Source organism: Balaenoptera physalus (assembly GCF_965194825.1).
Source record: "Balaenoptera physalus genome assembly, chromosome: 3".
NCBI lineage: Eukaryota > Metazoa > Chordata > Mammalia > Artiodactyla > Balaenopteridae > Balaenoptera > Balaenoptera physalus.
Genome location: NC_138890.1, coordinates 98,991,231 through 99,010,520, shown reverse-complemented (window position 1 = coordinate 99,010,520; position 19,290 = coordinate 98,991,231). Strand labels below are relative to the sequence as shown.

Genomic DNA, 19,290 nt, shown 5'->3' with positions numbered 1-19,290 from the left:
GTGAGTAGTTTGGGTGTCATTCCTTCAAATAAAAGCCTGGGCAAGCTCCCATGGATGAGGTCAGTGGCAGGTGGCAGAGACACCAAGAAGCAGCTATGTTATCTGAGAGTCTTCTTGCTGAGCTGGCCTTGTGCTCGTGAACAGGGACTATAGAGGTGACTGCATGAGTATGAGCTGAGGAGTATGGAATAGAGTTGATTAGCCAGATTTTCTAAAGCTGGAAGGACACTTTCATTCTATCATTAAGTACATTTATTCTACTACTTTGCCTTCATCTTCCACCTGCTCTTGATAGTGGAGTGGTGATTGATGTGGATCCTTTGAATAACCCAGAAAGTTTCTTGGTAAATCTAGACTCCTGGGATAATTTTTAAAAATCATTTTAATTATTCTACAATTAAATAGTATAGTTTTTCCAAGTTATTTGACCTTAGAATTCTTTTTTGTGCTTAACACCTTTTACATCCCACAGAACCAGTGTATTAGGAAGCACATTTTGAAAATTGTTGTATTCAAAGTATCTAGATATACTTGGGGCTCATTTTGTGGCTTAACTAAAATATAGGAGATATGTTTTAAAGTGAGCATTATTTCTTTTTTTAATAATTTATTGGAGTATAGTTGAGTCACAATGTTGTGTTAGCTTCAGGTGTACAGAAAAGTGAATCAGTTTTATATATATATCTCCACTCTTTTTTAGATTCTTTTCCCATATAGGTCATTACATAGTACTGAGTAGAGTTCCCTGTGCTATACAGTAGGTCCTTATTAGTTATCAGATTTTATATATAGTAGTGTGTATATCTCAATCCCAATCTCCCAATTTATCCCTCCCCTCCCCATTCCCCCCTTGGTAACCATAAGTTTGTTTTCTATATCTGTGACTCTATTTCTGTTTTGTAAATAAGTTCATTTGTACCATTTTTTTTTAGATTCCACATAGCGATATATGATATTTGTCTTTCTCTGTCTGACTTAACTTCAGTTTGACAATCTCTAGGTCTATCCATGTTGCTGCAGATGGCATTATTTCATTCTTTTTTATGGCTCCGTAATACACTTTTGCTTACTATTAATGCCTGGATAGAAATTCATGAAATCAATTAGTAATATCAATATATTGAGTTTGTAGTCATTGAATTAGTTGCCTGTTATTGCTCTAACAAATTGCCACAGATTTGGTGAGCTTAAAACAGCACAAAGTTATTATCTTATAGTTTTGGAAGTCAGAAGTCCTAAAATCAAGGTGTCAGCAGGGCTGCATTCTTTCTGGAAGGTTTGGGGAAGAATTCATTTTCTTGCCTTTTTCAGTGTCTAGAGGTCACCTGCATTCCTTGGCTTGTGTCTCCTTCCTTATATCACTCCAGCCTCTCCATCTCTTGATTGCTCTTCCTCTGTCTGAATCTGCCCCTCCTGCACCCTCTTATAAGGACCCTTGTGATTATATAAACCAATCCAGATAATGCAGAATAATTTCACCACCTCAAGTTCCTTAATCACATCTGCAAAGTACCTTTTGATGTGTAACATTCATAGGTTTCTGGGATTAGGACGTGGACATTTTTGGAGGGCCATTATTCTGTCCACAGACATATAGTTCATATATGAAGTATAAAACTAATAGTCTCAGGTGTCCCTGGTGGCGCAGTGGTTGGGAATCTGCCTGCCAATGCAGGGGACACGGGTTCGAGCCCTGGTCTGGGAAGATCCCACATACCGCGGAGCAACTAGGCCCGTGAGCCACAATTACTGAGCCTGCGCGTCTGGAGCCTGTGCTCTGCAACGGGAGAGGCCGCGATAGTGAGAGGGCTGCGCACCGCGATGAAGAGTGGCCCCCGCTTGCCGCAACTAGAGAAAGCCCTCGCACAGAAACAAAGACCCAACACAGCCATAAATAAATAAATAAATAATTAAAAAAACAAAAAACAAAAACTAATAGTCTGTGATTTAAAGTATCTAATGGTAAATCATTTCATCATTGGGAACCAAACAGTCTTTCTTACAAATTTTTTTAAGGAGCATCAATTGCTAAAAATTGCACATGGGAATATTATTATAGAATATGTTTACTGGATGTTCTTTGTCTTAACTAGGTATACTTATTTAATTTTGTTGATATCATGACATCTTCCCCCTAAATATGGCAGTAGAAATCTCTGAAATATAAGAACATTCTCTCTCCCCTCAATAGCCTGAGTAATAGTGTTCTCGTTTACAAGCAAATATAAGGAAACTGTTACAAACCCTAGCAGGAGGAATATAATAGATAAAAGCTAAGTTTTTTTTGAGAACATGATTGTTGTTGCTGTTAATCTGACAGATATCAAATAATATAATTCAGCTCTTTCTATTGACTTCTAGGATGCTTAGAGCAAGTTTATGGCCCACACTAAGCACTGATGTCTTTATTTTTTTTTTCTTACAATTTCTTTTATTTTTTTTCCTACTTTCCTCATTTATTATTTTTTTAAAATCTCAGTATACTGTATATATCTTTATGCCTTACCTCAAATCTTTTTTGGAATTAAGCCACGTATATACAAATAAGAAAACATTTCCTGTTAGTACTTTGGAATAGTGTTTTCTGAGGAAGCATGTAGAAACTTTATCCTTACGAGTTTCCTAATTAGTTAGAATGCCATCAGTTTGAGTTCCTCTTAGAGAGGATTTAAATATCTATTGGCATTTACCCTGATTCCTCTTACTCTCTTACTGTCAAGAGTAATGGGAATATGAAAAAACTTATTTTGCTCTTGGGTTCTATTTTATATTTTAAAGGAAGAGAAGAACTTCTGCAGGATCACTGAAGTCCAGTGACTCTTATTTGACTCAAAATATTCAGATTCACTAATGAAAAAAGACACAAATGAATTTATTTACGAAACAGAAACAGACTTGCAGACATAGAAAACAGACTTATGGTTACCAAAGGGGAAGGAGGGAAGGGATAAATTAGGAATTTGGGATTAACAGATACACACTACTATATATAAAATAGATAAACAACAAGGACCTACTGTATAGCAAAGGGAACTATATTCAATATCTTATATAATGGAAAAATAACCTGAAAGAGAATATATATATGTAAACTGAATCACTTTGCTGTATACCTGAAACACTGTAAATCAACTATACTTCAATAAAAAATTAATTAATTAAAAAATCCAGGTTCACTGTACTTGAATTAGAGCACCCAAATGAAGAAATTCCAATGTCTTCTAAGAAAGAGTTCACAGAATATGAAAAAAAATGGTAGAAAGGGAGTTCTGATGGCAACTAGCTATTCCTTTTCAATTTATTTTTGATACATTGCAAATAAATACCGTAATATTCATGCAAAATTTCTCTCATCTTTAAAACTTTTCTCTGGTGCCAAAGAGTCCAAAACTACCTTGAGGAAGGAAGCATATTACTTCCCTTGCCCTCCTCCCAGTTTTCTGTTTAAATCCTGCTGCTGTCAAGTTTGAGTGGAAAATGATTCTGTTGCCAGTTGGCAACTTACATGACTCTTGGCCAAGAAAGCTATTTAAGCAACTTTGAAATCTGCTTAGATTTTCAAAGCTGTGTGTGTGGTGTAACACCAGTGCTCCTGGAAAACACTGGGAGGCAAGCCATCCTCTCTGACATGCTCTCAAATATGGCATAAGTTCCATGTCATGGATACCAGCATAACAGAAGAGCCCAGAGGAGAGTCTCAGCTCCATCTTGTGAGCTTCTTGCCGTAAACCTGAGGCGTACTATTACTACTATTTTTAGTACATATTAAATGAGCACTAGGGACTTCCCTGGTGGTGCAGTGGTTAAGAATCCGCCTGCCAATGCAGGGGACACAGGTTCGAGCCCTGGGCCGGGAAGGTCCCACATGCCACAGAGCAACTAAGCCCGTGCGCCACAACTACTGAGCCTGCCCTCTAGAGCCCGTGAGCCACAACTACTGAGCCTGCGTGCCACAACTACTGAAGCCCGTGTGCCTAGAGCCCGTGCTCCGCAACAAGAGAAGCCACCGCAATGAGAAGCTCGCGCACCGCAACGAAGAGTAGCCCCTGCTTGCTGCAACTAGAGAAAGCCCGCGCGCAGCAACGAAGACCCAACACAGCCAAAAATAAATAAATAAAATAAAATAAATTTATTAAAAAAAAAAAGTGCACTAACTCTAGTGTTAGGAATTGTGCTAAGCTTTTAAGCACCTTTTTCGTTTAATCCTCACAACAGCCCTCTGAGGGAGTTACTGTTATCATCCCCGCTTTAATGGATGGAGAAGCTATGACTTAAGAAGTTAAGTCTTTTGCCCAAGATTACATGGTTTTTCAGAATGGTGATTAAAACATTTGTGTGTTTGAATTTAAAGCCCACAGTGTTAACCTTTATGCTGTGTACTCTATATAAGAGTTTGTGTATATACAGGGATCCAGACTGTATTGTTGCTAAGACTTAGCTCATATTTTTAAAATATGTAAAAGTAATATAAAAGTAATATGTAGGGGAGTTCCCTGGTGGCCTAGTGCTTAGGATTCTGGGCTTTCACTGCCATGGCCCGGGTTCAGTCCCTGGTCGGGGAACTGAGATCTCGCAAGACATACAGTGTGGCCAAAAAAAAAAAAAAAAAGAAAAGAATAAAAGTAATATGTAGGGCTTATCTTTTTAACTTAAAATAAAACTGTCATTTAATATTGTTTTTCCATCTGCTATAAACTAGAGATTGCCTTTACATTCTGAAAAGAAATATAACTCTAATATTACCTTGAGATTTATGTGGCATCAGTGGTGCATAGCATTAGGGGAAAAAAGAATAACTTTAAATCATTTTGATGGGAAGCAGCATAACGGGCAGATGTAATGATGCTAGGAATGAGGAAATTGATCTTATACTCTGGTTCAAATTTGGCTCATATTATGACTTTGGAGACCTACTCAGCATTTTAATAGTTTTGATATCTTTTCCTTGAAATGAAGATACACATAACATTATGATTAAGTGTAGAAGATTTGAATTCTTTCTGAAGTAGGTTGGCCAACAACTAAACTCTAGGCTTATAATATCTAAGTAACCCATATGTGTCCATGGATGGGGAAAAGATACTCCTTCTCAGAAAGGGAGGAGGGAAGCCCAGTCCTGCCCATATTGTCCACAGGTCCTCAGCCTATGCCTCCTTCATGCCTGACTTGGCCCTCATTCTGATTTGGGATCCAGGTTTGGGTTTGGTTTACATTTTGGTTCTTTTTGCAATTCATTCAGCCAACTTGGCTATATGCTTAGACTGTGTTTGCTACACTACTTACCCTTGCCCATCACTCTGATTTTGGGTATTGCCTTTGACCCCTTTGATGGACTTTACTGCACATGCCATTTCAAGTGCATGTCAAGCATTCCAGCTCTTGTTGTGGTGAGCTACTCTTAACCAAGGCTAAGTGCTTGTCTGAGTCAAGTGCTAAGTGGCTAAAAAGTCACTATAAGGAAAATATTTTAAAATATTATTTAAGATTCAAAAACTTTATATTTAATTGCAGAATGATACTTATTTACATAATTATTTTTTTAAGAATTCGAACCTGCTAATTTTCTCCTTTACTCCTATTGTCTTTCTACCCCTCCTTCCTTCCTTCCTTCTTTCCTTCCTTCCTTCCTTCCTTCCTTCTTTCCTTCCTTCCTTCCTTCTAGAAATTTCAGGAAAGTTTGAATTAGAAGAGTATTTTAATAGTTCAACATATCAGTGTTTAGAGCAGTGTTTATATTAAAATTTTTTTAAAGGCTTACTATGGGAAAATGTGAGAGATATCTCAATAATGGATACTCCCAAACTTCTTTCATTATTGAGGTTCAATCAAAACTATAAATGTTTAAAAGAAAAATCCTAGTTTGCTTTATTTTATTCTTACATTTTTATACTTATAAATATTTATAACTATCTAAGAATTCACAGGGTATATTTATTTTATAATTGCTTAACTATGTTAAGAGCATTGAAACTGCATTTGAAAGCATTAATTTAAAGAAAGGTTGAGGGTAAAAGTGGAAAATACTGATAAACCTGCCAACTCTTTTATATTGTTTCAGTCAAAGTGTATTTTTTTACAAGTTTGACATATATCATGTATTTTTTGATTATGCATCCTTTAAAAATTACCATATTAATGACTAGAACATTTCATTAAGTTGGTCTAACCTCAGTTATTTAACTATTCTTCGATTGTAGAGTATCTTTTACTCATTCATTAAATCATTTATATAAAAATATTAGTTGTTTATTAAGTGCCATGGTTATCAGGCAGCAACTCTGAAAATAAGGTAAAAATAGTTTCTTGCCTGCTTTGAGTTTATAAGCAATTTAATACACAGTGAAAAGTATTATGACAGGGAAAGTTCAGTGTTTTGTGGCTTCCGCAGAAGAGCAGCAGAGTCTAAATGATACGGGCAGGGAAGGAGAAGAGAGGGTTATAAAACATCACAGAGCAAGTGTTCTTTTAAACTGAGACCCCAAATGTGAACAGGACTTAGCTACAACAAGTGAACGGGAAAGTGCTCCTGGCAGAGGCAGGAGCGTTTTGATGACTCCAGGCTAAGAGAGAACATGGCATGTTCAGATACTGAAGAAAAATCCCGCAGGACTGGAGGATGAAGGATAAGAGAGAAATCTGAGCATTGGGAAAAACCAAGAAAGAGAAATACATAGGATCCAGGAAATATTGTCCCCAAACTGAAAAAATAAGGGAATTCCCTGGACTCTGTAGCAGGACAAGGGAGAAACTCAGCCATATTGAATGAAGCATGAAAGCAGAAAGTTCTGGACTGGATGTCTCCAGAAGAAAACTAAACTGTATGTAACAAACCAAAGAATTGAAAGGAAGGCAAGATAAATGTGAGGATATAATGAAGGTTTGTAATCGCCCAAACCCTTTTCTAAGAAAAATGAAAAGTATTCAGAAACTCTAGGAAAAAACCCCAAAAGCTGAAAAATTATACCATACTTAATAATGAAGCTAATCAAAATATGGCTTGATTTTAAGCACTTGATATAATAAAAGAAAAGAAAATCTATTGTACTGTGATGCTAGAAATACTTTCCGTTGAGAGTCCCAGAGGTAGTTAACATTGGACCTATTGAATAGCTACCAAAGTAACCGGTGGAAGAGCTAAGAATAACAATATATTGATAGCTATCTGTGTATGGGACACAAGAGGGGAGAAGCTTTGTGTAAGTGAGCCCAAGCCTTTCATAGCAGAGAGTCAGTAAATGGCACCTCAGATTGTAAGTAAAGAAAAGAGAGATGCAGATATTATTTAGAATTGTGGGATTAGCTACCAGAAGAACCCATACAGAAACAGTTAACAAAATTTGCCTATAGACTCTGGAAAGGAGGAGGGGCAGAATAGGAGATTCTCAGGTTTCTTTATAAGCACAGGATTTGATTTTTTCTTTTTACTATTTTCATGTATTCTTTATCATAACTAAACTTTTTTCAGATATGATGGTCTTTCTTATCCTCTGTTTCTGGAATCTTTATTTCTCGCTCATCTACGTTGAGAACTTCAGAGTCGTCTGACCATTTTCCCTCCCTTACCTCAACTTCAAATCAATTACCAAATTTCATTATATTTACTTCTAGGCTAAGTACTGTTTTGACCTCAGCTAACACATCTTAAAAGCAAGACCTGAAAGAATCAAGTTGCTTTCAAGAAACTTAACTACACTCAGAACAAAGCTCAAGGAGATTTCTAGGCATACAAAAATACCAAGCACCCAACAAGGCAAAATTCACAGAGTGGACCCATAATGAGAAGTAAAATCAATCAACTGAAACCAATCCAGAACTGATATAGATGCTATAACTAGTAGGACATCATTATTGTCACTGCATTTCATATGTTCAAAAAGTTAAGTAGATGGAAGGTATAGGAAAGATCCAAATGGAGCTTCTAGAGATAAAAACAGTAATGTGTGAGGTGCAGTGGATGGTATATTAATTAGGGTTTTCCAGAGAAACAGAATCAATAGGCTGTGTGTGTGTGTGTGTGTGTGTGTGTGTGTGTGTATTTATTTTAAGGCGCTGGCTTGTGACTGTGGGGGCTTGCAAGTCTGAAATCATCAGGACTGGCTGCCAGGCTAGACATTTCAGTAGGAGTTAATGTTAAAGGCAGAATAGAGACAGAATTCCTTCTTCCTTCCCACTTGGTGGACCTCAGTTTTTTTTCTCTTAAGGTTTTCAACTGATTGGATGAGATCCACGTACATTATGGAGGGTAATCTGCTTTACCCAGAGTCTAATGGTAAATAAATGTCAGTCACATCTAAAAAATATCTTCACAACATATCCAGACTGGTGTTTCACCAAACAACTGGGCACCATAGCCTAGCAAAATTGACACATAAAATTCACCATCACAGATGGGATTAACAACAGATTAGATGTTTCAGAAGAAAAATATTAGTGAACTTGAAGACATGGCAATTGAAATGATTAAAACAGAAACATAGAGAAATGAGCAAATAAAAAAAAATACACAGATCATCAGTGAGCTGTGGGACAAGTTCAATCAGCCTAAATACCTGTAATTAAGAATCCAATGGACATTTTTCAATTCTTATTTGGTTGGCCTTTTAGCAGCATTTGACTATGTTGACTATTTCCACCTTTTCAAAATACTTCATTTTCTTGGCACCACATTCTGTTGGTTTTCCTTCTATCTGGTTTCTTATTCTTTGTCTCCTTTTTCCTTCCTTCTGCCTTTTCCTTTCTTAAATGTTCTTTCTTAGGTTCCTTTCTCTTCTACCTCGGTATACTCTTCCTGTGTGACCTCACCCATTTCAGTGGCTTTGGTTACTATCTCCATGCTTACTCCAAAATCATTATCTTCAATCCAGAACCCTCCTAAGTATTTGACCCAAATATTGATTACCTGCTAGATCTTCCCTTTGATGTTCCATAGGTACTAAACCCAGCATAATCATAACTGAGTTCAGCCTCTTTCCTTAACTCCCAGCCTGCTCCACTCCTGCATTTCCTGTCTTACTGAATGTGTCAACTCCTCTGGCCAAGCCAGAAATCTAGACATCATCATGGACTCCTTTGAATCCTTCACTTTCCTTCACTCACAAAGATCTGCTAATTCTACCTCTTAAATATTTTCTAGAATATGCATATTCCTTTATTGCCATTGCTACCAGTTTAGGCTAGAGAGCTGTTATCTCTCTCCCAGTTTATACTCAAAATATCCTAAGTGGTCTTCTGTCTTTAGGTTTCCCAGTTCCAATCAGTTTGCTATATAGTGAAATGAAAATCTGACTAGGTCATTCTTCTTAAAACTCTTTAGTGGCTCCTACTTCTCTTAGGCCAAAGTCCGAACTCCTTGGCATTCATTACAAACATCTGTCACCATCTGTCATTCATCTTTCACCACCCCTTTCTCATGCTATGCTCTATGTTACAACAATACAGAACTTAACATACAGCTACTAAATTGAATTTAAATGTGTGGATAGGCTTCTGGGTCTACCTAAAGCAGTTTTAAAAATGACTTTTGTTTGAGCATTCCTTTGATTGTTTCATCGGATTCTCCAAAAAAGAATCTCACAGAGGCTGATTTGGTGTGGTGGGGTCACTCCATGCTCCAGTTTCTTTATATATCTAAACATTTTCTGCATCCTTTTGACCCACGGAGAATAAGGGAGCGACTACAATGGGCTAGGGCCACAGCAAGCTGATGAAGCTCTGATGGGGAAGAAACTCCTCCAAAGGCAAATTAAGGCCTTTATTATCCTGCATATTCTACCACCATCTCAAAATAAGCATGTTTAAAACTAAATATTCTAATATTCTGTGCATATCAATTCACCATCTATGAACTTCTTTCTACCAGTTGTAGAACTAGTCACCCAATCTCAAACGCTTGAGGTTATCATCCCTCTCCTTACCTACTGAAATATTCATTTTCTTTTCTTGTAATATTTCCTTCCATTCTGCTCCATGTGCACAGTTACCACAGTAGTCCTCAATTCTGTCATTTCATTGGTGTATGCTTGCAGACTTCTGGTTGTCTAATAGAAATATAATATGACCACATACATGATTTCAGATTGTCTAAAAGCAACATTTAAAAGCATCAAAAAGTGAAATTAATTTTATTAATATATTTTATTCATATCAATATACCCAAAATATTATTTCAAAATGTAATTAATATAAATATTACTAATGATATATTTTATGTTTTTTCCTAGTCTTTGAAATCCAGTTTGTGTTTTACACTTATAGTACATCTCAAGTCCGACTAGCACATTTCCAGTGCTCAATAACTACATATAATTAGTGGCTACTGTATTGGGCAGCATAGAGCCTAGCTGATCTTTTTGAGCTCAAATATTTATTTTTTCCAATAGAATCTGCATCCCACAATCAGACCAATTATCTATCAGCACTATTTTCATCACAAACATGGAGAAAAGACTATGATTAATTTCATTTGAATTCAATAGAAAGACCTGATCTCTTTGTGTAATTTGATTCAAGGACATCCATAAATTCCATTCATGTATCCAACATTGTTTTCAGCTTACCTAACATTATTTCAACTTATTCAATGTTATTTTCACAAGACCGCAAAGGATACCAGTTGTTCCAGTTACATTGGTTTTTTCACTATTCCATGAACATGCCTGCCTCATTCTTACTCTTAAGCCTTACCTCACACAATTCCTGTTACTTGGCTCATTTTCTCTCTTCTTAGCTCTCTAATCCCAGATCAAATTATTCTTTCTTTATGAAGCCTTTCCTCACTAGTACAGCCAGAGGGGAAAGTGCTGCTGCTACGATGTGAATATATCAGTAATTGTGTAATTAATAATATAACTAAGATATAGTTTGTTGTACTTTCTTAATGAAATAAGAAAAAGTTGATAGCATGGAAAAAAGTGGTCTTCATTAAGGACTGATTAGTATTATAATTATCATTACATTTAACATTATTTTTAGCTAACACTTGTTTACTATGTACTAAATACTATGCTAGGTGAATTATGTGCATTATCTCATTTAATTCTCACAAAATATGGAGCAGTTTCTATCACCCTTTTTGTAGATAAAACATTCGGTGTCCAGAAACATTAAATTGTCTAGAAAGAAATGAAGACAGGATTTGACACCTAACTCTGATTCCTGCTTTTAACCACAAAGTAACAGTACCTATCCAAGAAAGTATATTCCTTCTAGGAGACTAACAGAACCTTTTAAATATAAGGATTATTGCAGCTCCCTTCTCATTGGTAACCTAGACACCAACCCAGATACTTTGGTTAAGATATTGCACACTTATTGTGATAGATTATCGCAACTACGGTCTCCTTCTGATTTTTCTGAGATTGTTACAAGGAAGCTGTGCATTTCCAAAACCTGAACTTTTTAAAAAACTTCTAAAACATTCGTTAATATGTTTAGTAAGCAATTTAGAAATATAAATACACATTTTATAATTCAGTATGCTAGTAACAGAAAATTTAAAAACTCAGCATGAAAAAATTGTGACTTGATATGTTTTGCTGTCTCCTAAACTTTCTCTCTCTATGACTAAAATAAGCCTATGAGTTAACTATAAATTACAATTTATGCTGATAAAATTCTTTCAGTAAAATTATTTTAGCCCAAGCATCCCATTTGTGAAATACATGGAGAACAAAAGAAATAGATCTATGTTATAGTAAGATAAATGATCAGATATCCTGTGGTACCTGAATAAAAACTCTTGTAAATAAACCTTTACAAATTTAGTATTGGGCTTCCCTTGTGGCGCAGTGGTTAAGAATCCGCTTGCCAATGCAGGGGACATGGGTTCAATCCCTGGTCTGGGAAGATCCCACATGCCACGGTGCAACTAAGCCCGCGTGCCACAACTACTGAGCCTGTGCTCTGGAGCCCACGAGCCACAACTATTGAGCCCACATGCCACAACTCCTGAAGCCTGTGCGCCTAGAGCCCATGCTCCACAACAAGAGAAGCCACCGCAATGAGAAGCCCACGGGCACCGCAACGAAGTGTAGCCCCTGCTCGCGGAAACTAGAGAAAGCCCGTGCACAGCAACGAAGACCCAATGCAGCCAAAAATAAATTAAAAAAAAAAATTTAGTATTGTTCATCTCCTTTTTCCCTTTATGTCATACAAATTTGTAAGATTTTCTTCCTTTTACACAAGTTGCAGTCTTCAAATTGATACACAGAAAATTCCTTTACTCCTTGCTTCACAACAAATGGAAATGTATCAATAAATTTCAGCATTCTCTCACTTACTTTTCTTAAATGTATTCATTAAAAAAGAATATGTAGTTCCATAACACGTTTTCTGAACAAATGTCCTGTTAGGTCATTCATCTAAATTGTTTGTTGAATATGATCTCTTGATATTTGTTCCTCAGTGAACTGAAACAGCTCCTTTATCCTGTCTTCTTAGGTCTCAAAACATTTACTCTTTTTCATCCCTTGTGTCGGAGTGTTTTGAACAAAACAGAATGCAAGAAAGCAACTTGCTGTATTCTGAAAAGGAGTTCTAATTAGTTCTGGATAGACTGGAATAATGACCTTATTTTAGACACAGTACTCCTAATTACTAACAGCATCATGTCATTTTTCATACTTCATTTTATTATCACAATAGCCAAATTTTTGCTTTGACTCCTCATTTATCTTTTTCCTGTATTTTATTAATTTTCAGGTGAAAATTAATTTTTTATCGTATTATGATATCTTTTCTTCATTAAGAGGGAATTTACATGTTTGAAAATTGTTCCAAATTATTTACAGTTTCTGCCACCTTATATCATCTCTGGCTTTAACTAAGACTGCATTAAAATGGTAAATTCAGAAGAGGATTGAGAACTTTTATTCTCTACACTGTCTCAATTTCCTCCTATTTCTGCATCCTTTAAAGTTGTTGGCTATTTCTCCATTAATGTAAATGAAATAAATTTGTCAAATCAGTGGCAAATCTGGCATTAAATATGTGTGCAAAATGGTTTAACTACAATAATGTTAGTTTAGTTTTCTAATTTATTTTCTTTACATTTTAAATCTAACTGGAAAATCTCATTCAAAGGTTTTTAGGAATATAGATGCCTATATTATGAATTGCTTGAGACTTCCTTATACATTTTGTACAACCCATCTTAATGGAGAAAATTATTATTACTATTATTTTTGACAGAGAAAATTTAATTTAAATCAACTTCTTCACTCAGATGTAGAAATATTGCCATCTAGTTGTTGAATACCGAGTATATTGTTGAAAAACTTTTTTTTTGAATTTTTGAATTTTATTTATTTTTTTATACAGCAAGTTCTTACTAGTTATCCATTTTATACATATTAGTGTATATATGTCAATCCCAGTCTCCCAATTCATCATATCACCACCCCCCTCTCCCCGCCACTTTCCCCTCTTGGTGTCCATACGTTTGTTCTCTACATCTGTGTCTCAACTTCTGCCCTGCAAACTGGTTCATCTGTACCATTTTTCTGGGTTCCACATACATGCGTTAATATATGATATTTGTTTTTCTATTTCTTACTTAGTTCACTCTGTATGACAATCTCTAGATTCATCCACGTCTCTACAAATGACCCGATTTCGTTCCTTTTTATGGCTGACTAATATTCCATTGTATATATGTACCACATCTTCTTAATCCATTCGTCTGCTGATGGGCATTTAGGTTGCTTCGATGACCTGGCAATTGTAAATAGTGCTGCAGTGAACATTGGGGTGCATGTGTCTTTTTGAATTATGGTTTTCTCTGGGTATATGCCCAGTAGTGGGATTGCTGGATCATATGGTAGTTCTAGTTTTAGTTTTTTAAGGAATCTCCGTACTGTTCTCCATAGTGGCTGTATCAATTTACATTCCCACCAACAGTGGAAGAGGGTTCCCTTTTCTCCACACCCTCTCCAGCATTTGTTGTTTGTAGATTTTCTCATGATGCCCATTCTAACTGGTGTGAGGTGATACCTCATTGTAGTTTTGATTTGCATTTCTCTAATAATTAGTGATGTTAAGCAGCTTTTCATGTGCTTCTTGGCCATCTGTATATCTTCTTTGGAGAAATGTCTATTTAGGTCTTCAGCCCATTTTTTGGATTGGGTTGTTATTTTTTTAATATTGAGCTGCATGAGCTGTTTATATATTTTGGAGATTAATCCTTTGTCCGTTGATTTGTATGCAAATATTTTCTCCCATTCTGAGGGTTGTCTTTTCATCTTGTTTATGGTTTCCTTTGCTGTGCAAAAGCTTTTAAGTTTCATTAGGTCCCATTTGTTTATTTTTGTTTTTATTTCCATTATTCTAGGAGATGGATCAAAAAAGATCTTGCTGTGATTTATGTCAAAGAGTGTCCTTCGTATGTTTTCCTCTGAGAGTTTTATAGTGTCCGGTCTTACATTTAGGTCTCCAATACATTTTGAGTTTATTTTTGTGTATGGTGTCAGGGAGCATTCTAATTTCATTCTTTTACATGTAGCTGTCCAGTTTTCCCAGCACCACTTATTGAAGAGACTGTCTTTCCTCCATTGTATATCCTTGCCTCCTTTGTCATAGATTAGTTGACCATAGGTGCATAGGTTTATTTCTGGGTTTTCTATCCTGTTCCATTGATCTCTATTTCTGTTTTTGTGCCAGTACCATATTGTCTTGATTACTGTAGCTTTGTAGTGTAGTCTGAAGTCAGTTAGTCTGATTCCTCCAGCTCCGTTTTTTCCCCTCAAGACTGCTTTGGCTATTCGGGGTCTTTTGTGTCTCCATACAAATTTTAAGATTTTTTGTTCTAGTTCTGTAAAAAAATGCCATTGGTGATTTGATAGGGATTGCATTGAATCTGTAGATTGATTTGGGTAGTATAGTCATTTTCACAGTATTGATTCTTCCAATCCAAGAACATGGTATATATCTCCATCTGTTTGTATCATCTTCAATTTCTTTCGTTAGTGTCGTATAGTTTTCTGCATATAGGTCTTTTGTCTCCTTAGGTAGGTTTATTCCTAGGTATTTATTCTTTCTGTAGCAATGGTAAATGGGAGTGCTTCCTTATTTTCTCTTTCAGATTTTTCATCATTAGTGTATAGGAATGCAAGAGATTTCTGTGCATTAATTTTGTATCCTGCAACTTTACCAAATTCATTGATTAGCTCTAGTAGTTTTACGGTGGCATCTTTAGGTTTCTCTATGTATAGTATCATGTCACCTGCAAACAGTGACAGTTTTACTTCTTCTTTTCCAATTTGTATTCCTTTTATTTCTTTTTCTTCTCTGATTGCCATGGCTAGGGCTTCCAAAACTATGTTGAATAATAGTGGTGAGAGTGGACATCCTTGTCTTCTTCCTGATCTTAGAGGAAATGGTTTCAGTTTTTCACCATTGAGAATGATGTTTGCTGTGGGTTTGTCATATATGGCCTTTATTATGTTGAGGTAGGTTCCCTCTGTGCCCACTTTCTGGAGAGTTTTTATCATAAATGGGTGTTGAATTTTGTCAAAAGCTTTTTCTGCATCTATTGAGATGATCATATGGTTTTTATTCTTCAATTTGTTAATATGGTGTATCACAGTGATTGATTTGAGTATACTGAAGAATCCTTGTATCCCTGGGATAAATCCACTTGATCATGGCGTATGATCCTTTTAATGTGTTGCTGGATTCTGTTTGCTAGTATTTTGTTGAGGATTTTTGCGTCTGTATTCATCAGTGATATTGGTCTGTAATTTTCTTTACTTGTAGTATCTTTGTCTGGTTTTGGTATCAGGATGATTGTGGCCTCATAGAATGAGTTTGGGAGTGTTCCTTTCTCTGCAATTTTTTGGAGGAGTTTGAGAAGGGTGGGTGTTAGCTCTTCTCTAAATGTTTGATAGAATTCACCTGTGAAGTCATCTGGTCCTGGACTTTTGTTTCTTGGAAGATCTTTAATCACAGTTTCAATTTCATTACTTGTGATTGGTCTGTTCATATTTTCTGTTTATTGCTCATTCAGTCTTGGAATGTTATACCTGTCTACGAATTTGCCCATTTCTTCCAGGTTGTCCATTTTATTGGCATTTAGTTGCTTGTAGTAATCTCTAATGATCCTTTGTATTTCTTCGGTGTCATTTGTTCTCCTTTTTCATTTCTAATTCTGTTGATTTGAGTCTTCTCCCTTTTTTTCTTGATGAGTCTGGCTAATGGTTTATGAGTTTTGTTTGTCTTCTCAAAGAACCAGCTTGTAAAAATTTTTTTTATTTTTTAATTTTTTTTAACATCTTTATTGGAGTATAATTGCTTTACAATGGTGTGTTAGTTTCTGCTTTATAACAAAGTGAATCAGTTATACATATACATATGTTCCCATATCTCTTCCCTCTTGCATCTCCCTCCCTCCCACCCTCCCCATCCCACCCCTCCAGGTGGTCACAAAGCACGGAGCTGATCTCCCTGTGCTATGCGGTTGCCTCCCACCAGCTATCTATTTTACGTTTGGTAGTGTATATATGTCCATGCCACTCTTTAACTTTGTCCCAGCTTACCCTTCCCCCTCCCCATATCCTCAAGTCCATTCTCTAGTAGGTCTGTGTCTTTTTTCCCGTCTTGCCACTAGGTTCTTCATGACCTTTTGTGTTTTTTTTTTCCTTAGATTCCATATATATGTGTTAGCATATTGTATTTGTTTTTCTCTTTCTGACTTACTTAACTCTGTATGACAGACTCTAACTCCATCCAACTCATTACAAATAACTCAATTTCATTTCTTTTTATGGCTGAGTAATATTCCATTTTATATATGTGCCACATCTTCTTTATCCTTTCATCTGATGATGGACACGTAGGTTGCTTCCATGTCCTGGCTATTGTAAATAGAGCTGCAATGAACATTTTGGTACATGACTCTTTTTGAATTATGGTTTTCTCAGGGTATATGCCCAGTAGTGGGATTGCTGGGTCGTATGGTAGTTCTATTTTTAGTTTTTTAAGAAACCACCATACTGAAGAACCAGCTTTTAGTTTTATTGATCTTTGCTATTGTTTCCTTCATTTCTTTTTCATTTATTTCTGATCTGATCGTTACGATTTCTTTCCTTCTGCTAACTTTGGGTTTTTTTTGTTCTGTGTCTAATTGCTCTAGGTGTAAGGTTAAGTTGTTTATTTGAGCTGTTTCTTGTTTCTTGAGGTAGAATTGTATTGCTATAAACTTCCTCTTAGAACTGCTTTTGCTGCATCCCGTAGGTTTTGTGCCGTTGTGTTTTCATTGTCATTTGTTTCTTCGTATTTTTTGATTTCCTCTTTGATTTCTTCAGTGATCTCTTGGTTATTTAGTAGCGTATTGTTTAGCCTCCATGTGTTTGTAGTTTTACATTTTTTTATCCTGTAATTGATATCTAGTCTCATAGCGTTGTGGTCGGAAAAGATACTTGATACAGTTTCAGTAGTCTTATGTTTACCAAGGCTTGATTTGTGACTCAAGATATGATCTATCCTGGAGAATGTTCCATGAACACTTGAGAAGAAAGTGTATTCTGTTGTTTTTGGATGGAATGTCCTTTAAATATCAATTAAGTCCATTTTGTTAAATGTATCATTTAAATCTTGTGTTTCCTTATTTATTTTCATTTTGGATGATCTGTCCATTGCTGAATGTGGGGTGTTAAATTCCCCTACTATGATTGAGTTACTGTCGATTTCCCCTTTTATGGCTGTTAGCATTTTCCTTATGTATTGAGGTGCTCCTATGTTGGGTGCATGAATATTTACAATTGTTATATCTTCTTCTTGGATTGATCCCTTGATCATTATGTAGTGTCCTTCTTTGTCTCTTGTAATAGTATTTATTTTAAAGTCTATTTTGTCTGATATGAGAATTGCTACTCCAGCTTTCTTTTGATTTCCATTTGCATGGAATATCTTTTTCCATGCTCTCACTTTCAGTCTGTATGTGTCCCTAGGTCTGAAGTGGGTCTCTTGTAGACAGCATATATATGGGTCGTATTTTTGTATCCATTCAGCGAGCCTGTGTCTTTTGGTTGGAGCATTTAATCCAGTCACGTTTAAGGTAATAATCGATATGTATGTTCCTATGACCATTTTCTTAATTGTTTTGGGTTTGTTTTTGTAGGTCCTTTTCTTCTCTTGTGTTTCCCACTTAGAGAAGTTCCTTTAACATTTGTTGTAGAGCTGGTTTTGTGGTGCTGAATTCTATTAGCTTTTGTTTGTCTGTAAAGCTTTTGATTTCTCCATCGAATCTGAATGAGATCCTTGTGGGGTAGAGTAATCTTGGTTGTAGGTTCTTCCCTTTCATCACTTTAAATATGTCATGCCACTCCCTTCTGGCTTGTAGAGTTTCTGCTGGGAAATAAGCTGTTAAGTTTGTGGGAGTTCCCTGTATATTACTTGTCGTTTTTTCCCTGCTGCTTTCAGTAATTTTTCTTTGTCTTTAATTTTTGCCAATTTGATTACTGTGTGTCTCGGTGTGTTTCTCCTTGGGATTATATTGTATGGGACTCTTTGTGCTTCCTGGACTTGGGTGGCTATTTCCTTTCCCATGTTAGGGAAGTTTTCGACTCTAATCTCTTCAAATATTTTCTCGGGTCCTTTCTCTCTCTTCTCCTTCTGGGACCCCTATAATGCGAATGTTGTTGCGTTTAATGTTGTCCCAGATGTCTCTTAGGCTGTCTTCATTTCTTTTCATTCTTTTTTCTCTTTTCTGTTCCAGAGCAGTGAATTCCACCATTCTGTCTTTCAGGTCACTTTTCCGTTCTTCTGCCTCAGTTATTCTGCTATTGATTCCTTGTAGTGTATTTTTCATTTCAGTTGTTATATTGTTCATCTCTGTTTGTTCTTTAATTCTAGGACTTTGTTAAACATTTCTTTCATCTTCTCGATCTTTGCCTCCATTCTTTTTCTGAGGTCCTGGATCATGTTCACTATCATTATTCTGAATTCTTTTTCTGGAAGGTTGCCTATCTCCACTTCATTTAGTTGTTTTTCTGCAGTTTTATCTTGTTCCTTCATCTGGTACATAGCCCTCTGCCTTTTCATCTTGTCTGTCTTTCTGTGAATGTGGTTTTGTTCCACAGGCTGCAGGATTGTAGTTCTTCTTGCTTATGCTGTCTGCCCACTGGTGGATGATGCTATCTAAGTGGTTTGTGCAGGTTTCCTTATGGGAGGGGCTCATGGTGGGTAGAGCTGGGTGTTGCTCTGGTGGGCAGAGCTCAGTAAAACTTTAATCCCCTTGTCTGCTGATGGGTGGGGCTGGGTTCCCTCCCTGCTGATTGTTTGGCCTGAGGTGACTCA

The 19,290-nt window shown here is 36.3% G+C and overlaps 1 long non-coding RNA gene across 2 annotated transcripts in view; it reads left to right on the top strand.

Moving 5' to 3' along the window:
* Positions 1-19,290, top strand: part of LOC309659026 — a 139,527-nt gene that overhangs the window by 62,746 nt on the left and 57,491 nt on the right. The window lies entirely within an intron of this gene.